General features: G+C 35.4%; 1 protein-coding gene across 8 annotated transcripts in view; it reads right to left on the reverse strand.

Annotated features, from left to right (window-relative positions):
- The window catches only part of CDKAL1 (CDK5 regulatory subunit associated protein 1 like 1), a 563996-nt gene that overhangs the window by 296260 nt on the left and 245738 nt on the right, over positions 1–21998 (reverse strand). The window lies entirely within an intron of this gene.

A 21998-nucleotide genomic window follows, 5' to 3' on the forward strand; every position in this document is an offset into this window, starting at 1 on the left:
AAAACAAGCACTCAAAAATATTTCTCTGAAATTTCACTCTTAGAATCTTAATCAATAGCTTTCTTATATCTCTTTAATAATATGAGTTTCTTGGAAAACTTGGCCAGTATTACAAAAAGACCTACTACAGACAGTGAATTCATCTAAAAGCCTGAACAAATTCCTTTTTATTTAGTCATCACGGAAGCCAAAAGGTAGATATTTCTATACCCGTGGCTAACATTTCTTTTCATAGGATCACAAAATAGTCTAGGTTTCAAGAGACCTCTGGAGGTCATCTAATCAAATCTCCTGCTTGAAGCAGGTCCAAATAGATGAGATTCCTTGTGTTCCAAGTTGTCCTGTTACCTCTCATCCTATCTCTGTGAACCTCTAAGAGCAGTCTAGCTCACTATCTTCACTATACCATCCCATTAGGTAGTTGCAGACAGATCTCTTGTTAGCTTTTTCTTCCTAAGGCTGAACAAGTCCAGTTCTCAACCTCTCCTTGTTACGTCAGGTGCTTCAGCTCCCTAATCACCCTGGTAGCCCTTCATCGGACTCACTCCAGTATGCCTGTTTTGTCCTGGGGAGCCCAAAACTGGACACAGCACTCTAGATGAAGTCTCACAAGTACCAAATAGAGAGCAGAAATCACTTTGCTGGACCTGCTGGCTGCACTCTTGCTAACACAGTCCAGGATGCAGCTGATCATTGCAAGGGTCAACCGCTCACTCATGTTCAACTTGTCCAGAAGAACCCCAAAGTCTGCAAAGTCGCTTTCCAGCCAGACAGCTCTCCACACCTGTACTGTTGCATGGGGTTATTTTGTGCAGGATTCAGGACTTTTTACTTGTCTGTGTTGAACTTTATGAAGTTACTGTCAGTCCATTCTCCAGACTGTCAAGGTCCCTTTGAATACGAGCCCCACTCTGTAGCATATCAGCTGCTCCCCTCAATTTGATGTCATCTCTAAACTTGCTTAGCATGCCCTCTATCTCACTATCCACGTTGTTAACAAAGAAACAATGCTGGTCCCAGTATCAATCCCTGGGAAGTGCTGTTACTAATCAGCCACCAGTTAATCTTCATACCATGGATCCCTTTAAGCCTAGCAGTCCAGGCAATTCTTTCAGGCGCCTTGTCATCCATTCATCCAGTCCATATCTCATCTCTCTGTAAGAATACTAAAGGAGACTATGTTGAAGACCTTGCTAAATTCAAGTCAAAAAAATTCCATAGCTTTCCTCTCCTCCACACGGCCAGACATCTCATCGCAGAACGCAGTCACACTGGTCCAGCACAATTTGCCCTCAGTAAATCCATGCTGACTGTTCTCAGTCATCTTCTTGTCCTTAAGGTGCCCTAAAGTAGCATATTAATTTTGCGCCATAATCCTCTCAGGGAGTGAAATCAAGTTGACTGGCTTGTAGTCCCCCAGATCCTTCTCCTTGCCCTTTTTGAAGGGCAGTGTGACACTTCACTTTCACCAGTCATCAGGAGCATCCCCAGACCTTCCGAAGATCAGAGAGAGCAGCCTCAAAATGACACCAACCAGCCATCTCAGAACACTTGGATGAATACCACTGCAGGATAACTTCCATTACCTCTGCATGTCCATCTGTAATTACAAAACCTGCAGCTATGTTTTGCAAGGGTTTTTTCCAGTACAAGTCTTCCAAGCAGTTGCGGTTTGTACTACCCTCAACATGACACACACTTTAGAGAATTTAGGAAATGAAAAAACTTTTATAGTGTATGGATTTTTTAGAATAACTGTTTTGGGGAACCAGCATGAAGTGAAGATCTCTAACACGCTACAGAAGGAAGGCTTTCATTTATTCTGCTAAATGTAGACTAAATTACATTGGCTCACATTATTCCACTTAGGTAGGGTACCATATTATTTTAAAAGCAGAAGACTCAACAATATAACTTTGGACGATCCTATTTCTCAATGCAATCTAATATCATGCAAGGATATATTCTACTAAACTTACTAATAAAATTCAAGGAATTATTTATTTTTTCCCTGTCCAGATACTCAATTTATGTAAATGTCTGCACATATGATTCACTTAAGTTCTAAGTAGAAATTACATATTTATATGCTTGCTATACATTAATATGTATCCATGGTATGAAGTTATCAAACAATTTGAAAATGTAACAGGAATTTGATTTAAGGATCATTTACCATAGACCTCACTTAGGTACTTACAACAAATTTCTGATTCAACACGCTTCTGGAAAAAAGTTTGGATTATATTGCAAAGTTCCTCCAGTTGACAAGAACTAATTGTGTGAAATCATACTAGCGTATAAGAACAATATAACAGCTTAATAACTTCAGATATTAGACTAAGCATTATATCTTGTGTGGAAATACCAATATAAAGATATTTCAGTAAGTTTACATTGCTCAATGGCCATCTATCCTACATGCTACATATGACAAAGTATTAGAAATCAATACAAACCTACCTCATATTAAAATGGCAAAATTTACACATACAAAGGATAGATACATAAGCTATAAACCACATTTGTATTTTCTAAGAAGTAATTTTCTGACAATAGGTGGCATTTTTTTTTTATTTTCCTTTATATGCTTTGTCTTACTCTAATATTCCATTTCTGCTTTGGTGTGTTTCTTTTTCTTTTCATTAATTCATTTCTGCTGTGTAAGTATTTCTGTAATAAAAGACAGATGACAGATTTGGAGGAACCTCCTGCCTCACTGATTTTATCTGAATCATCATCTGCATCTGTAGCTCCATGTTTTATATAAGGAGGTCTGAAATTTGCTTATGACAATGGATATGTAATGTAATTATCTATCAATCAGGGTTTTGATTTGATTAAATATTCATATCAATTTCAGTGATCACTCTTGCCCAATTAAAGATATCAGTGTGACAAGTTCCACATTTTTGTCTTTGGTGAATTGAGAAACGCCAATTAGAAAAGAGAAAAATTAATCATGACTTGGACCCCCTTAACTCTTCTGGCAACTGCTTTTTCAAAAGTATGAAAAATTTAACCAAAGTCAGAGTTGTTTAAGTTGTCACTTAAGTTGTGGGTCTCTTGCTGCTGCAAACAGCATGATACCTAAACTTACTAGGAGCCCAGTTTCATTCTCCTAGAAACTCAAAAACGTACCCAGACTGGCCATATATATTTTGCTCAATGCCAGCACTGCAGTGTTATACATCTTGCTTTCAAGGAGAATTAATGACACCATATATCATGATGATAAATTGGGTTTTGTAGCTAGTTCAAAGAGAAAGAGGAGGAAAAGATTTCAAGAAAATTGGAGAGGAAAATGCATTCAAATTTCATGAGTTGGTCCTTATTCTCAGGTTGAGGAAGGAAGGGGCTGTCCTTGAAGAGAGAAGTCTTTGCTTGTTCCTTTGGCCATCTGCCTATGGCCATCCTATTTCGAGGCATATGGGTCACCTACACAATGGCCTGTTTTGAATGGTAGCCCTTGTGCATGTGAAAAAACGATTCCTCTCCATCACCAAACTTATTACTGGACAAAAGATCAAAGTGAAGTTTGTAGCTTCATATATAGACACCTTAGCAGAAGTAAGTTGGTTTTCAAAGACAGTGGCCATCTACTAGTACCTCAGTTAATACGAGAGCAGTCATATGTGCACTACTGATCAGACCTGAATTAGCTGATGGCAGTTATGCAAAGTTCTTTGCTGAAGCGAGAACATTATTTGAGAAGCAAGTTTAATGATACGTAAAAGAAAAAGCGTAAAGGATTGGGTGACCACAGGTAATCGATTTCGCAAGCAGATTTAAATGCTGAAGGAAAACTATTTTCGAAAACACAAAAAGACATTAGTTTAGAGCTGTTTTGCAGTCCTGTATGCAGCATACAGCTCTGCAGGTCCTTGAAGCACGGAGTTACTGTTCTCAGCACTGTGCCTCCCAAAGATCACTTTGGAAACCAGTGGTATGCTCTGGTTACCTTGTTCTCATTCTGTAAGCAAAGGGAGTACTGGACCATCCAGAGCAGTCAGTCTAGCACCCTGCACAAATACTCTTTAGCTATTGAAAAGAGAAAGAATAAACATACAAAATTTCATGTATACTTTTAGCAGTAGTAAGTTAATAATTATTTCTGTTGCAAGTTAATTTCAAAAACCTCAGAAGTACATTTCCCACAACTTCTCCTACACTGTTTATTTTATATTGCCATGATTATGGTTTGTACCTAGGTAAGGCAAGATCCCAATCTCTGGTTTATTGCATATTGCAATATTCTCTGTTTGGGAAGTATAGTAAGTTCTAGTGAATAGCTTACTGAAAGAAGTATATGTTAATAAAATTAAATAAGCTTTTCCTAGGCTGTAAAGTGGATCTAGTTTAACAAAAGCAAATATTAAAAGAATATCGCGTATGTTAAGTAACCGGAATGCTTTCGCCACTCAGTAATGCACAACTAATAAAAGAACTGCAAGAAGATTAGAAAATGAAATATTTTCTTACATAAATCATTTTTTAATTATTAAAAATATAGGCTAATAACAGTATGATGACTATTATCAGAGCAAAACTTTACCTTCACGAAAGGATGCACAAAAGCAATTGATTATTTCCAAATTAGTATTTACAGTCATGAACCTGCACTAACACCTAGAAATTTTTGGGAGCTATTTTATAAGGTTCACATCCAAGTCTGGACACAAATTTTCAAAATTTCATAATTTTTGTCTTCCAAAAATGTAAATATTCATAAATAGGTTTTAGTCTGGATGTCTTACCCCTGAATTATTGTTAAATTTTAAGCCTAGTATCCCTAATTAATGATTCTTAACAACCAAATAATCACAGGAAACTGTTCTTTTGTGGTGATTTGACGTAAGTTTTACTGGTAGCTAATGGTAGCTTTCAAAAAAAGTAAAATGGGACGAGGAGAAACCTTATGGCCTTATAACATTTAATATTCATTCCAGAGGCCTAAATAAAAGACAGTAGCCCAGTAACTTTACTGAAAATCATAAGCAAACTTTCCACAACTGTAAAAATAAAAGAACTAAAATGTATTGTTTCTGTGCCCGTTTTCAAAACATTAAACAAGAGATCTGCTTTAAATGCTGCATACAAAGTGACGGATATGAGAAATCTTGTTTATGACTTAGGAATTCATTGGGAAAAAAGGGTAATATGTCACTGATTATAACATATGCTCTCTGTTTCAAAACTAAAACATAGGCTATCGGTCTGTTGTAGATGAAGTATCAGATGCAAAGGGTCACACATCGCACAAATTCAAGGAAATGGTCATGAGCTGTAGGCATATTACAGGATGCAGTGCTAATTAATGGAGGCTTTTTACTGAATATCCATCTCTGTAGTGCTAATGAGTTTGGATTAATTTAAACAACATGTTTTTATGGAAACTGATTAATTCCTGGAAAGTAACATTGCATATCAAGTTTCAACCATTAAGAATATTCATAGCCAAGCTAAATAATTCTCAGGATCTGGGCTTAGAAAGAGCAAAACTACAGACTCCACTATAGAAGCCTGAATACAACAAGCTAAGAAGGCCTGTGAAAGAGATTCTATCTGACAGGGAGAAACCATCCTCCAGAAAGCATTCCCCAACTCAAATTTCTGTAGCTGTAGCCAGATCCTACTGCCCTATTGCATTTGATGACTCTTGTCTTCTCTGTAAGTCAAAGAGTTTGTTTTTTTCTTGTTGCATACCTCTATCTATCTATCTATATATATCTATATATGTATGTATATATATGCATGTACAGATCAATAGCAATAGTAGAAAGAAATCATGTTTTGGATATTTACACATGGTGTTTTAAAAATTACTTGACAATTACTTTGAAGTAATTTGGGCTAAGATAAAATGTTGAAATTGGAAAATATGATCAAAAAAGAAAAAAAAGAAGGAAATGGTTTATGTCTTATTTCGACTGGGAAAGATAACAAGAATGAATAATCTCTGATCTGTTATATAGAGCTTGATTAGGGGAGAAAAAGTCTTTTAGAATCTGTTATATGTTCTGATTATGCAAAAGCATAAACAGGAAGAAAGTACTATCACAAGCGACAAATACAAAAGTGCAAAATGCTATGTACCACACTAAGTTATGAGGCAAGATAAAGTGGTGTAAACTTCAAGCAGCAATGAATAGATGAATATACATTCATACATAAATATTTTAATTTAAAAAGTTTCTTAACAATTTTCTGTATCACATACATCACAGTCTTCCTATTTTATCTTGAAGTATTGAATTCTAAGGACAACAGTGAATTTTACTTATGATTATTCTTTGTATAGAGCAAGAGAATAGTGTGAGAATCTAGGAAACTGATATATGGGGAAACCAATCGAATAAAAGAAGGGAAAAGAGAATCGGCATGTGGAAGGCAATCAGCTAGAAAGGGAGTGCACTCACAGGACCACAATTCCATGAGCAGACCGGTCATGTGTAAATACAGTTTCTGAGCATGATGATCCCTGAAAGTCTTATCTGAAGTTACCTCCCCACAATAGCGTAATTAACATCATTAAGTCATTAAGGATAACCTGACCTGCATCCCTAAGTATGAGTGTTACCTAGTTGATGCATCTGACTATAAGCTAAAACGGCTCTTCTCAGCAAGCGGGAAAACATATATTACAAATCTTCCTGATTTCAGGAAGAAACCACCTCTAATATGCAGTGTTACTTTAAAAATATCCTAAAGGGATGGTATAAACTCTGCAACTCTAAATGCATTAACTTGAAAAAAGAAAACACTTGCATAGTTTCACTAATGCGGTTTCCCTAATTCTAGATACTGCAATTGTTAAAGTACATCTACTGAATTCCCACTGAGTACACAGCACCTTCTGCTGAATTTGTTTAGAGTATTTAGTGATACACCACCAAAATACATCATTATCAAAATGCAATTAAGATCTATAGCAGAGGTCCACAGGGAGGTCCAAGTGAAATCATTTAATAGTTTTCAAGCATATTAATGTATTTTTATCTTACAAATTAATATCCATTAAGGTCTCATTTTAAGTAATAACTTACCTTTTGATGAACTAACTATTTGTCAATATAGGAACACGAATTAACTCAAAATTAAAAGAGATGAGCTTCTGCTCAGGAATCTTCAGCTAAAGAATATCCCAATATTTCAAGTCGAGAATTCAAACAACAGTTTAGTCACTCAAAAAAAAAAAATTATTCTGTCCATAAAGAAATGCTCAGCATATACTGATACGAGGAAGAACAGATCTTAAAACATTTACTGAAATAATCACATAATACCCCTATTTGCTAAATATTGTTTCTTCAAATACTTAATACAAGTCTGCAAGCACTATACAAGTTTACCTGTCTTCATTACAAAATTTCTGTAATGTATTCCTTATACCCATTACCAACTCCTCTATATCAGGCAATTAGCTCTGTGATAAAATCTTGGTTCAACAAACATGAATTTTTTATGTTCTCATTCATATCATTTGAGGAAAAAAATATATAAAGGTATTAAACTTTACAAATTTTTTAACAGCTGCTCATCTGCATTGCAACTGCTAGAAAGGCATCATTAGGGAAAACATGAAAAGAAAGAAACATGCTTGCCTTAAAAACTTAAATTTAAAATCTTGAAAACTTAAAGAGTTATCCCTCACACTAAGAGGTCCCACTTGCCTTCAAGACACACAATTGCACTTCAGATACTTCTTCTCCGCACAGCAGTTTTAATAGTTGAGGATTAGTGTTATTATTACTTGCTCTTTTGCTTCCTGAGATGGCTTTTCAGTCAGGGGCACCTTTCACCATTTCATAAAGAAATCGGTTTTAGGAGATTCATCCAAACTGTAATGGCCATGTCAAATCATCAGTTTATAGTTGCCTAAAGAAAATGCTTATTTGTACCGAAAAAGGAGGGGAGAGTCAAGGGACGGCTGGGCTCCACATTCGGACGGAGGTATACATGTGGTGCAGGAACATATAGCTGTGACAGGAACACGTGAAATACCATAGCAGCTAGGGCTAATGGGGCAATTTGTCTGCTCTGGTAGTCTTGTCAGGGACCTTTGTTTACCAGATGTTTCAAGGCACACAGGAAAATCAGTCTGGAGAAAAATCCTTCCAGGCACCAGCAGTTTAGTTAGTCTTACAGAAAATCCCCATAAATCAAGCATATAAATCTCAGAAAAACCCTTTGAATAACCTCCCGGCCAGGTATATCTGTTCTGAATAGCACAAATACGCTGTGAATTCTGTTACTGATAATTGCTATTTATATTGTATGATTTTGATCAGTTTGATTACAGAAGGCTGCAGCTAGCAGCAATACTAGAAAAACAGTTCATTGGAAATAAGTCTCAGGCTGAAGAGTCAGAAGCACTGAGTGAGGTTTTTCTTTTGTTGTTACTATTATGTTTACGCTTAAGAAATGATATTAACATTTAAAACGTTCAGCCTTCAGCACTTTCGGTAATATTAGCATAGCATTTCAATGACCAATCCACTTAATACGAGCACTGTAATCAAGTTAGAAATTTGTGATCGATACATAGCTTCAGAAACGCCATAAACCATCTTTAGAGGAACTTAAAGAATCAGTTTCTCTCAGGACACCATAAGCAGTGAAAATGAATTCCAATTTAAACTTTATGGAAGAATCACAAATCCAATACAAATATCTTTCAAAAATACTCTTCACTTCTCTGAAGGGAATATAATCCAATGGGTAAAGGAGTATATTTTTGCTTATGTATATATTTTTTGTTAGATGGGAAATTTTGTATAGCAGTTTTAACAAAAATCCCAACATGCATGCCCAATATTCACACTTCTGATGTCACGCTAAGTTAGAGAAAGAAAAGAAAGTGCATATAATGGACCACAAAGTCGAATATCTAACTCAAAGCATGACTTGAAAAAATGTATACAATCATACGTTCACTGCTGCAGAGGAAACGTGCTCCAGGTACATATGCCATTTGTCATTTTTATGTATTGAAATAACGTTAGAATCAACAAGAAATCTAATGGAAGGTCTGTTCTCCAGTATATTAGGAGTGGGAGAAATGTCATTTCTTACATAGCATGCTTTGACTGTTAGTAATCTGCTTTTAACAATAACAGTTTTAGACCAGGGCCATGTGCTGTAATTTACAAATAATCTAATAAAGGCTTACTATGAGCCTTAAGCCATAGCATAACATGCCTTTTTGTCCCTGCACAACAATGACAACAGTAACAGCAGTTTGGCTGCAACTTAGAAAACGTTAAATATCTTTTCATTTTTTAACAAAGTGAAATAGTTCATTCATAAAGATAGAAATAAAGTCAATTTTTGAGTTAACCATATCTTCACTAGGATTTGTTTCTAATATCTCCTCTCTTGTGTCTCTGCCCTCTAATAAAATACAAAAAGCAATGATCTAGTTCAACATTTTGCCTCAAAGGAAAATTAAAAGGCTGCAGTAAATTCCACAAAAGGATTATAGAATGCTGTGAAAAATGTAATTTTAAAAACAAAAACAACAAAGGATGAAACAGCTTCCCTGAAACCTACAGTTTTCTAGACATAGCTGCAGAATCTCAATTCATATACTGGGTGTTCAAGGCTCAGCCACGGGAAGGCAGCCTTTTAAGAATGTGCTTGAACATGTGCATACAAACAAAAATTGCAGAAATGAGCAAAACTGACTGTGTTAAATAACACCACACAGCATTCACTATGGCTTGGCACAGGAAAAATAAACTGAACCATTTTAAAATAAATCTTTCAAAAGCAATATATTCCTTTTCTACCGCTGAATAAAATATAAAAAGTTATCTTGGGATTACAATGAAGTTCCCCCTCATTCATTTAGATTTAGAGGTATTACTCAAAAAAGGGTTTTGATGCCAGTCTTACTTATAAAATATTAACTTTAATCAATCACATTGTTCAGGAGGAGCAGAGAAGAATGGACAAGTTGTGACGTAATTTTTTTAAAACAATGTATGCTTTGCATTTACTAAGAATCAGGTTATTAGGTCCCAGTCTAGGAGGGCTAGGAGTCCTCCTATTTAGGTCTGCAACGAAGAATCAGATTCCTTAAGCTTATTCATTTAAGAAATAAATTTTTAATCAGGATGCCGCCTATGGAAACAAGCCTTACGTGATCATGCTGTGCACATATCACTCTACCCTAATACCTTTTGACCCCTTTGGCCAATTTTATAAAATTTGACAGTAAACTAGAAATCTCCACAACACTTAGTTCCCACAAGTTTCATGAACATCAGTAACCACATGGAGGAGAATAGCTCAAATAGTCTCACTTAAGGGAAAGCAGGCAAGACTTGGCCACTCTCCAGTTTACTTGACTGCAGCCACGTGGCTGGCCAGTAAATTCATAGGTAACTGGATTAACAGCAATATCTTCTTCTGGATTAACAACAGTATCTTCCTCTGTGGGAACTTCACAGAGTGCATAAGGAAGGAAATGAGGTTCACAGCGGCGGAGAGCAATACCAGCATCACAAGGCACCAAACTTTAAGAAAGCAGTCTACTACTAATGTCATGAAAGAACGTTGCAAGCGCTGCATGACTAAAACTACAGAGCCACAAGAATTTGCAACTTGGACCTACAATTGCCTCTCTAACTATTTTAGTCTGGCTCTTCTTATATCTAAAGAATAGTATGTGACAATAATCAATAGTACTGAGCAGTTAAATGATCTTCCTTCTTTGGGTTGTTAATATTCTTTATCAACACGCCTCCAAGCAATTCACCATACCGTATGCTTCACTGCATGCCGCTGGAGCAATAGTTTTTCTGCATATTTTCTATGTACGTTTCTATGCATGAAAGAACAAGTATTGAGATTGACAGTCTCTATTTGTTTGTTCCAACACATTTAACCATAATGCATATCTCTTCTCTTACCTCCCCTTCAACCTGCCCTGTGAATGACCATAAACCCAATTTAAATGAATCACCCCCTGCTAGTAATCAGAAATAATTCAGTCTCAGCGATGGCTTGTTAAAGCCTCTCTTATAAAAGAAAACACAGACATCTTTTGAATTGTTTTGAACCATATGAGAACTTCTAGACTTTAAAAATCATTCCCTACTGACCTTAGGGAGGCTGGACGTAAGTCAAAGTAAAATCATATATTCGATTTGATATACAGCCCTTAATTATACATTTAACACGGCAGAACCACAGCCTGAGCAATTTCTATGCCCTAATTTAAGAATGACTAAGTTATATTGCTCTCCAAGAGGGAGCAGAAGGATTTAATAATCATCCCCACCTTACATTAATGCCTTTTCTCCTCACATTCTCTACAGAATAGCATATATAGTACATGAATTTAACAGTACACCTTTCACAAAACAATGCATTAAATTTACCTGTAAACAACTCCTATAAGGATGCTTGATATCAAACTTTTAAGTACTTTCAAATGATTACGGACAGATCCACAAATGCATTCAGATTCCCAGCTCCCATTGTTTTCCTAGAGCATTAATCTTCAGATTACAAAGGTATTTAGACACCTAAGAGCTTATTTTCTGGATATATGAACAGGGAACCTTGTTAGTACATTTTGTTTTGAGTCTGTAATTCTTCTTTAACTTTACATGAGAGCTTCTGGTATCTTTTGTGTTTATTCTAATGCCTGAAACAGAACTATAAGATAGACTGAAATTCTGGATGAGAAGCAAAAATGAGCAAAAATAGACTCCACTTTAATGTGGATAAACAATTTAACATGTAACTAATGCAATGTAAAACTGCTATTGATTTAGAGAAGAAGAATTCATATGAAAGTGCCTGCCTCAATAAAAACAGGCATATAAAAAAAAGCTCTGTGTGGCTAGACACAAACTGTATTGTGTCTTGCAGGAGTGTCAAGTCTTGGCAAACATCCAGTTGCTGAAATACTGCCAGGCACATCAGATATATATTAATGCAGGATAATCTGTAAGAAAAGCATTCTTTTATAAATATTTTTTTCTTTGTAAAACCATCAATCAACTTCCTAGCTGAGCACCATGTGGCTCAGCTTAAGAGATCCTCAGAAATGCTTCAGTGTCTACAAACCACTGACTCATTTCACAGACTTGGTGCCTTTCCGTGCCCGCTGTCCTAAGTATTTGCTAAAGTTACGTGGCAGGCTGTTCAGCAGCTAGTTCTGATTTGTAACTTGGGAAACCAGCAGCAGGAGGTTGCTCAGACCTGACCTGCACCAACCTCAGCACCAATTAGCCAAGGAACATACAGGACCGCCTAAATGTCTGTCAGAAAAAGAACTGAGTAACTAGCACAGGCATCTTGTTATTTAGCCCATCACAAACTTCACCAAAAAGAAAGCAAAATGATACACATTTCTGTTCAAAAGTTGGATTCCCCAATAAAGGTAAATACCTAACAAACACAAGTTGACTTGCATTATAAGAGACAGATATTGTAAAAATAAAATGAATTACAGAGTTTCCAGAAGACTCTTATAACAAAGCAGTAATTTTAAATGAGTTATAAACATTGAATATTTGACTGTCCAGTAAAATATGTGTGTGTGTGTGTGTGTGTGTATATAAATATATAAAAATGCATACATATATATACATATACACACACACATATATATGTAAAGAATGTTTAAAGTTATTTCTACACATAAAAGAAGCTCTACTGATGTTCTGTGGAGCCTGTAGATCTCCACGTGTTAATCCCTGGAGGATTTCCGTGTATTCAATAGGAAAAGGGTACTTAAGCATCTGATCTTCAGAAGCGCAAAGGCCTCTGGAGTCTAATCCAAGGCATTCCAATGTCATTACTTAAAATGTATGTCCTGATTCTATAATATATTTTAAAGCAATATATTATTTCTACATAATTTTGCAATAGTCAGGATGAGGAACTTAAGCATTGATTAAATCAATGGGAGAAAACATAAACAATTTTTCTCTAGCTGCAACTACAGGACGAATTTCTTGCAGTCAAATTTATGGAGCATAGGAGATTGGATGGCTCCAGGTAATGACAATAATGCATTTCATCTCAGAGTCAACAGTTTGAATTCAGTCCAGTTTAGAGGTGACTGTAAAAACCTAAAAGATTTTTGATGGCTTAAACATTGCCAGTTTGCCGTCTGGATCAAGTTCTGAACAAAGCACTAATTTAGAGAAGCAATAACAACTCAGAGCATACGTATTGCATAACTGCTTTAGCTCACACATAACCTGACTTGAGGTAGTGATCCCAGGCATCTATAGGAGGATAATACTAATACCAAGAACTCAACAGAAATCAGTTAGAAAACCTGGACAAATTCTGGGGACCTGAAGTTCTGGTAGTAGTAGCAAAAAGGATGACTTATTTTAAGCTAAATTATGTACACCTACATGAGCTGCAAGCACAGCTGTGACAGTAGTGCGGTCATATTTAATTTTCTTTCAAAATTGCTCTTTAGAAAGAGTCACATCACATGGTGCAACATTAACATTATTTGTTGATGCCTGAATGATCTCAGTGAATAACATGCATCTTATACTGCAAGAGCACTTAATTAGCTCTCTTCCAAATTGCAAACACTCCATTGCTATGTCATCCATTGGAGATACACTTTCTATTTCAAATAATGAATGCATTTTAGAAACAAGAAAATAAAGTGTTTTTAAAAGAGTGCACTTCATCTTGTTTCTGTAACTAAAAAGTCAGTAGGTAAGTTTTCTTCTTACCCCAATTGCTTCTGACATGTTAGGAATGCATTTGATCAGTCTACCTAGTGCAACCTACTCTTTATAAATACCCACCCAATGCATCTTTCCTAAAAATCTCACACTTGAGCCATCATTTTGGACTTTGGAAATGGAAAGCATTGATGTTTTTGATGGACACATTGCTCTGGACTAGTTACTCTGTGAGAGATTTTTTCCTTCACCCTTTCCTTCTAAGTCATTTTTCGAGACTGAAATTTTGAGGCATAACTTTCAGTACTGCTTCACCCTAAAGACAGGACTCAGTAGACACCTGACAGATACCTCTTCATCCACCCCAATTCTCCTGTGCTGACAGAGCCTAATAACCAAGTCTATTTTCATTGCCAAGTCCTTTCTGCTTCTTCAAGCCCTTGCTTTGCTTCTAAGGGTGCTGCCTTACAGCAGCTTAAAGTGATCTAAACTGGCTCTACAAAGGTCTGGCTCTCCTATCTACCTGCTGCATGGTACTCCTCCCTATCTTTCTTCGGCAATAAACCAAACAGCAGGCTGATTCAGTTGAGCTTTTATTTTGTTTTATTATTATTATTGTGTTGAAAAATCAGCACTGTGAAGTGGTCTTCTGTTTGGCTGCACAACAAACAATGCCATCGGAAAAGGCAGCTGGAAGGAAGGGCACATGGCAGTGGACAGCCCTGACACTGATCATCTAGAACAGTTGTAACGTTTTGCCAAACAATATTTCTATTTCTCTTCCCTAACACTGCTATGCGTGAAATAAAGAAACACATTTAATAATCCTTCTCCCCTCTAAGCCTACCCTCTCCATCCTCATAAAAAAGTTACTTTTAATCTAGATTAGCTCCCTAGATGTTCACAGAACAGTCACACAGTATGTCACCTTAGGGGAGAGGGCAGTACAGGGCCAGTATAAGTGGCCAGGAGCAGGAGAGGACTGAAACTGTTTTGAGTACAGTGCTGGCTGCTGTTAGATACGAAAATACAGCATTAGTTTTGCCTGTTCATTTACAGTTTGTTTTCCCTTTAAATCAGCTACAAGTCATCCTAGATTAGGTCGCTATTTGCTTGACAAAAATAGCTATTGTGTCCCATTTAAAGGCTCAAAAATTTCAGCTGTCACAGCATTTTTAGAGTATTTTTAATCACGCATAAAAATGGAAAAAGAGGATCTAGAAAAAGTTCTGTAGTAACTGCAATGCCAAGTTCAAACATAGAATGGTGCAAATCAAATCAGGTGGGTACAATAGCAAAAGATATGAATCACTTCACTTTTCCATTTCTGCTCCATTAAGAGCACAAGCCCTACCAAATTTCAGTGTGCTTTGTTTTAATAAGTGATACGCTGCAAAAAAAATTCTGCATAAAGGATTTATCTATTAAGTATTTAAAATACTTACAATCAAGTATTTAAATATACTATGAAGGATTTAAAATATGAGAGATTAAATACATTTGAGACCAAAACTGCAAGCATTATATGTGGGTGAATTTTAGATTTCATTCTGTAACCATTCTTTCTATATTATTAATGAAATTCCCTTCAATATTTATGTAAACTTGTATTTGAGAGTTTGTTAATGTTAATTACATTTCCTTACACCTGTATGAACACATTCATTCTTTACAGTTCTTTGGAAAATTCTGTCAGTGCATAGATAAGGGCAATTTAGGCAAAACAGTGCACAGGGATTTTCAACGTTTTCAAGTGTCCTTCACCAAGAACCCTTAGAGAAAGAAGGAACTCATAGGATAGATAAATTGACAGCTCTTATAGACTGTTGCTACAGAGAGGAAACAAATGTTAGCAACAACGTGTTGTTTTTCACAATAGAGAGAAGCTACTAGATTTGTATTAGGAATGATGTATTTAACAGTTAAATTATATGAAAAAAACGTGGAAGAAAAGCAACACAAGAAAATTTTCTGATGTTACAAAATCATCCACGGTAAGTCAAAACTAAATTCACTGTGAAGAGTTGCAGAAATTATATAGAACAAATAGATGATAATATGGCTAATGAAATGCTATGCAGATAAGCACAAAATGACACACGAAGAAATAAATAACCCCATAAAGGACAGGCTCTAAACAATGCATTACAGACTAGATAAGGGAGCTAAAATTTTCTTTTAGATAGTTTTCTGAAAGCATTATCCAAGTACTTAATACCAGTCCAAAAAGTTAACAGAATGTTAACAATGAATCAAAAAGGAGCACAGAATTAAGGAGAAACCAACATTAGAAATACATACATTAATGGCACGCTGAAATTCTGAATTCTATTGCATCATTCTTTCATAAAAGATGCCATAAAGAAAATTGTGATAAAACTGACAAAGTAGAAGAGACTAAGTAGTAGAGGGAGAACTCTTCAGCGTGAGAAAGACAGGAGTGAAGGAGAACATAATAACGTTGTACAAAATCATGAACATGCAGAAAAGATAAAAAAAAGAGAATGATTATGAACTTGGTTTCACCATTTAGAAACCAGAAATACAAATCAACTGATGAATCTTGCAGGCAGTAGGTGTAAGAACAGTTTTCACTCAATATATGATTCCAATATGAAACTCATTGCTACAGGTTGCTGCAGAGACTAGAACAGTAAGAGCCAGTAGGTAAATTTATGGAAGAGGAGGCTATTAAACATGATATTTGAGCTGCAACTTTTGATGTGGGAGGATGCTAGAATCCAGGAGGCTATGCAAGGGGATGGCTTCACCATAAGTTTTCTTACCTCTTTCTCTTGCATAGTCATGGCAGTTGTTTGACTTGATACAGCAATTCTTATCCATTTTACATACTTTAGGTGTAAGCAAGGCAGAAGAAAATACAAAGTTAACTCTTTGCAGATGGTTTTATGATTTTGAATCCATGATTTTATAATAAAACAGAGCACACTGAATAGCAATTCCAAAGTTTCCTACAATTTTCATATCCAGGTTATTTCATGTTTCTGTCTTGATTCAAGCAATTTTGGGCTTAGATATGACAAGCCAGGGAATCCTTTCTTCTAATATAAATTCCAGTATCTGTATGGAGTTAGGTTTATCTCAAACACCCTGCCAACCTCAAAATACAAACCAACTTAAAGTCAAACTGTAGCGTCACATTAGAAAAAAATGAAGAAGTAAGCAATGTCTACCTAAGTACATATTAACTAAGCCTTATCTAAACTATACCACTTTTCCTAAAGAAAGGAAAACTTTCTTTTTCAGGTATCAAAATATTTGCATTTGAAAAGCTGAGGCATGCAAACACATGCAGTTAGGATGCTTAAATGTTGGTATTTGAATTCAGTCTGGTGATGTTGTGTCAGAATACAGTTTGGCATCTAAAGCGAGTAGAGACATGCAAAAACAATGAGAATGATGTGTCACAAAGCATTAAATGATACAAGCATAGGAGAGAACATGGACAGTAAGTGCAGACAGCTGTGCCACCTGGATTCATGAAATAAGATGACCGCCACTTTGTTTATTTTATTCCAAGTAAAAAGAACTGCCAACAACTAAGAGGTTTGCGCTTGCTGAAAAAATTTGCATCCAACTGGGATGATTTTAGATGAAAGAAAATAGGAACTGTGTAATTATATACACTTACCTTGACAAATAGAAAGCAATCTGTGATTAGAACATAGTAATTAGTTACAAAATGCTTCCCATGGATTTAATTACCCATCAGTCTACATGTTTCTTAATTACTTTTATCTCATTGCATCAGTAAAAATTTCTGCCTGAGGCAACTGCCACTCACTTATTTACATAGCTTCTAGATTTTACAGTGAATATATTATAGCAACATGGTCAAACAATGCTAGAATTACAGTTGAAATATCATTTATAAGGAATTTCTCCTCAATTTTCTCTGGGAACAATTTTCTTAGGTTTGAACTCAGCCCTAACTTTATTTTCTATGTATATGTGTTCAGAAAGTTTCAAAATATCTAATATGTGGTTTAAAAGAAATCCAAAGCAAACCCAGAAGTTAAATAAAAACAAAATTCACATAACTGAAAAAATGCTTCATAGCAAAACTGAAAACCTGATTTATAGGCATAGAAACATATGAAATTTGTTGTTGTTGTTCTCAGTGAAACACATGAAATTTCTAGATTTGTATCAAATCCTAAGAAATAAGAACTTCTGAGTGAATAAAAGAATTCCAGAAGAGATTTATTTTCATTGCTTACATACAAATCAAGCAGCAAACCATTCTTCAATTAAAAAATAAATAAATAAGTAAGCTGAATTAGGGTAGACTAAGTTATCAGCAATAGTTTTCTGCCTCTGTTACCAATAACAGCCTCCTCCTCTTTGGCACCAGCATTAGTTAAGGTCAAAAGATATGATTAAGTCACCTAACCTGCACCAAGTAGACAGCTGTTACAATTCATAAGGACAGAGAATGATAAAATAATTTAAAAAAAACTGAATTCAAAGCAATAGTAGCAGAATTAATAAGTACATTTAATTTGCCTATTTGAAGCAGAGAAGGGTTGATTCACTTGTTTATATTTTGAGGTTTTTTTGGTATAGGTATTTTTGCTGAGGTTTCATGCATTCTGCTCAGACAGCAGACTCTCTGAAGACCTTTATCTTTTTACCTAAGCATGAAATGCTGGCTACACTGCTTCTAATATATATTAAATAACCATTGCACATTGAATAAATTAAAAAAGATAAATCTGCTTATTGCGACAAAATTCATTTCTCATGCTTAAACATCTCAAAATTTATGAACAGCAGAACTGCAAATACACTTTAAACAGAAAATGTCAAAAAGTCCAAATGATAAAAATAAATATATTTTGCAATAGGAAAGTGCAAGACTTATTCTAGCAAAGAACAAAAGCAAAACGTAGGTTCCTCTAGGAGATGATAACACATTTAGTTACCATATTTTTTCCCAAAGAAACTGCCCAGTTTCCTAAATGGCATGGTACAGTCATGAAGCCTGATTAAAAGAATACCTTCTATACTGAAGGGTTTTTTTGTGTTATGGGTATATCCTGGTGAATTTTATGTGCAAAATATTTTTCACCATACCAGCATTTGTATTATTTCTCTTTCATCTTATTTCAAATAGTATAATTTTTATATTGTTTTTGCATGTTTATGAATAAATGAATATAATGAAAAGGTTAAATAATGGCCCACAGACCCTGACTGTGTACTTTCCTAAATGCTTCTCTATCATTTTAACAGTTTGCATATTTTTTGAAAAATTTTATTGTTGTTGTCAAAAAAAAAGACAATGTCAAATACATCTTTACTACTATGAATTCAAATTTCTGTTAAAAAATTTCATCTCTCATCTCGTCTATCTTTTGCATTTCTAAATTAACACAACAGTTTAGATTTATTTCTTCTTAAATGGAGATATTGAAAATATGTCTATGACAGTAAAGGGAAAGAGAGTCGAGTACAAGCTTCTAGAAAGAAAAAAGCTAGTTCTGGTTTTGCAGTCATCACTAAAAGTAGCTTATGATCAAAGGCAAGGCAAAACAAGGAAAAATTACATGAAAGTTATTTTGACATCAATTGACAAATAAACATTTAACATATAATATCCTGCAAGTGTTATTCTGACATCAATTCATTTGAAGTAAAATCATGTACTTGATAAACTAGTGAAATTCAAAACACATATTAAAAATGAAACACGTTCACAATTAGTCCCTACACATCAGCAGAGATGCCAATGACGTCTTCTACAGATAGAGCAAGATTGACGAGTAAGGTCAGCTAGCAGAGGAAAAGCAGGAGCCTTCATCATCTGCCTTCTCCTGTGAAGGTCTAGGATGTCATGCCTGCCTGCCGTCATGACGCCCTTCTGCCTTGCTCTTTTACACCTCCCCAGCAAAAATCCCTGGTTACTGGTGTGAGATTGAACGTACATGTCTCAATTGGACTGTCATCAAAAGCCAGACTTTCCACTTAGCTTTAGTAGTTAAAAATCAATGAGTAAAGTAATCTTAATGTGCAAAAGTTGCAGGTCTGTTGAATTATTAATAAGCAATACAACTGTAAACGTTTTTGTTCACCATTCTTCACTGCACTTGCAAATGATTTCAAAATAAAAGGTGCTGAAGCATGAAGATTGTAGGCAGCCATTGCTTTTTGAAATCACAGGGCAGGGAATTGGTGGAATTCTTGCCTGCTTGGGTTATAATCACACATTGCGAACTTTCCTTGAAAGCAGACTTCAAATTCACAGGGGTCCCCAGCCTTCAATCAAGAAAATGCTTGAAACGACCTCCATCTGCCATCTTAATGTATCCTTCCCAAAGACTTCCATAAATATTTAATATAAGAAAGGCACTGTTTAAACACAATGAATAGCTTGTGAAATTAAAGTTGGCTGATGGATTACACGATATAATACATAGTAAACAATGGTAGAGAAACCATAGGCAGGGCCACACTTTTCTTCTGCTCTTCAGCTAAATGAATCTGAAAGGAATGTGAAGGCAAATTTCAGGATACTCTCCTAAAGATAGAGCAAGCTTGTGCGGCCTTAATACAGAGCATGTTCCAAATCTCCTGCAGGCCCGGGCGCACAACAGACACTTGTCTGACATGCAAACGGGCCGGCCGTAGAGAAGACATATCCAGAATCTTTTCTTTTTCTGAATTGCTTCTTAACATCGCAGTATGGCCTCTCTTCCCATGCTCTTCAAAGAGTTGAAATGAGAAAGCCACAAAGACAAAGCTCTGCCCAAGGGTTGAGGAAGTTTGGGCTTAAAGTGGTGCCTAATTAAATGATCTGATTGCGAAAAACACTAGGCCTTACATATGAATAAAACCATGGCAAGTGCTGTTTGCAGGCTGCCCGGCATACTGCCTGAACCAATACACACCGCGTCGACCGCAGAACACATCTGTCAACACAGCACACCATGACATTTTTTTCCACACATTTGCACTACATACAGCTGTGGCTTTCTGGAAAAGCAGTCATCTGTAATATAGGCAATTCCCAAATTTAAACATTCACAATTGAGCGTACTAATGTATGTTCCCCTCCGTGTGCCTGCTTGACATCCATATGCATGTACATACACACATACACATATATATACACCCAGGTAAATATATATGTTTATATCAGCATTTCAAATGCTTGTAATGTCTGAAACCGTTAAATATAAAAACAAAAATATTACAAATACACTGTTTATTTTTGACAAATTGCAGAATTTAAGATTTTTTATTTTAAGATTAAGATTTCCATACCACATCTTCCTCTCCAATATAAAACAGTGTGTTGGTTTATCAGTAACTAACCAATGAATATTTGCTTTTGTAATAAACAGTTTTTTCTTAGAAAACATTCATGCCCTTAGCTGAAAAGGTAGGCAGGCCCAGGAAATGTCAGAAAATTCTTAAATATAAAGGAAATTTAAATCTAGATAAGATCTTCTCTAAGACGACAGAAATCCTGGAAGTAGCTGAAGATACCAACCCTAACACTATCTTTATATAAGTCTGTGCGACACAAATAAACATAATTTTGAAAATGATTCAAAATTCATCACCTCCTATTTCTGTGAAGACAACATTCAAAGCATACATATTATAGGAAAATAATTATAAACTACAGCTGTAATTTTCATAGTAGCCTTACATACTTGTTTTTGAAATGGGCCAAAAATGAATTTTTAAACATGTGAATTTTAGGATTACAAATTGTTTTATCAGATGACAAACTGTGAGGTTTTTTTGATTTTTTTTTTTAAACAATATTTGATTCCCACTTGGCTACAATATCAAGAGGAGGCCTATTTTCCAGATTTTTAACCTAGAAATATTAATGCCACGGAAATAAATAATCAGATTTTATTAAAATTAAAAAAAAAAAGGCTCTGAATCCAACTGATACCTAAGCATTGCCAAACCCAAGTCTTTCTAATACAGCTGTCAAGATTTAAATCCTTTAACCTATAATTCATTATAAAAATTGGATACATTTCTAAATCTCAATACAACTTTTCACTTTTTATAAAGGAAAAAATGACCACACTTCACAAAAGCTTTCTTTGCTCTTCCCTGCTCTGTTTCAGGATACATTATACAGATCTGCTTCTAAAAAAGCTCAGTTACTGAGATCATTGCTCCAAATTTATTTCTGTAGCGTATGCAAATCAGAGTCTTGGAAACTGTGTGGATCATCTGCATAAGGTTCTTAATTGCTCTTGCTTCAAGGGCACAAGAAGAAAAAAAATCATACTTTGAAAATGATTCCTTGTTCTTTTATGCAAACATTTTTATACA

This window comes from Struthio camelus, chromosome 2 (genome assembly GCF_040807025.1).
Source record: "Struthio camelus isolate bStrCam1 chromosome 2, bStrCam1.hap1, whole genome shotgun sequence".
NCBI lineage: Eukaryota > Metazoa > Chordata > Aves > Struthioniformes > Struthionidae > Struthio > Struthio camelus.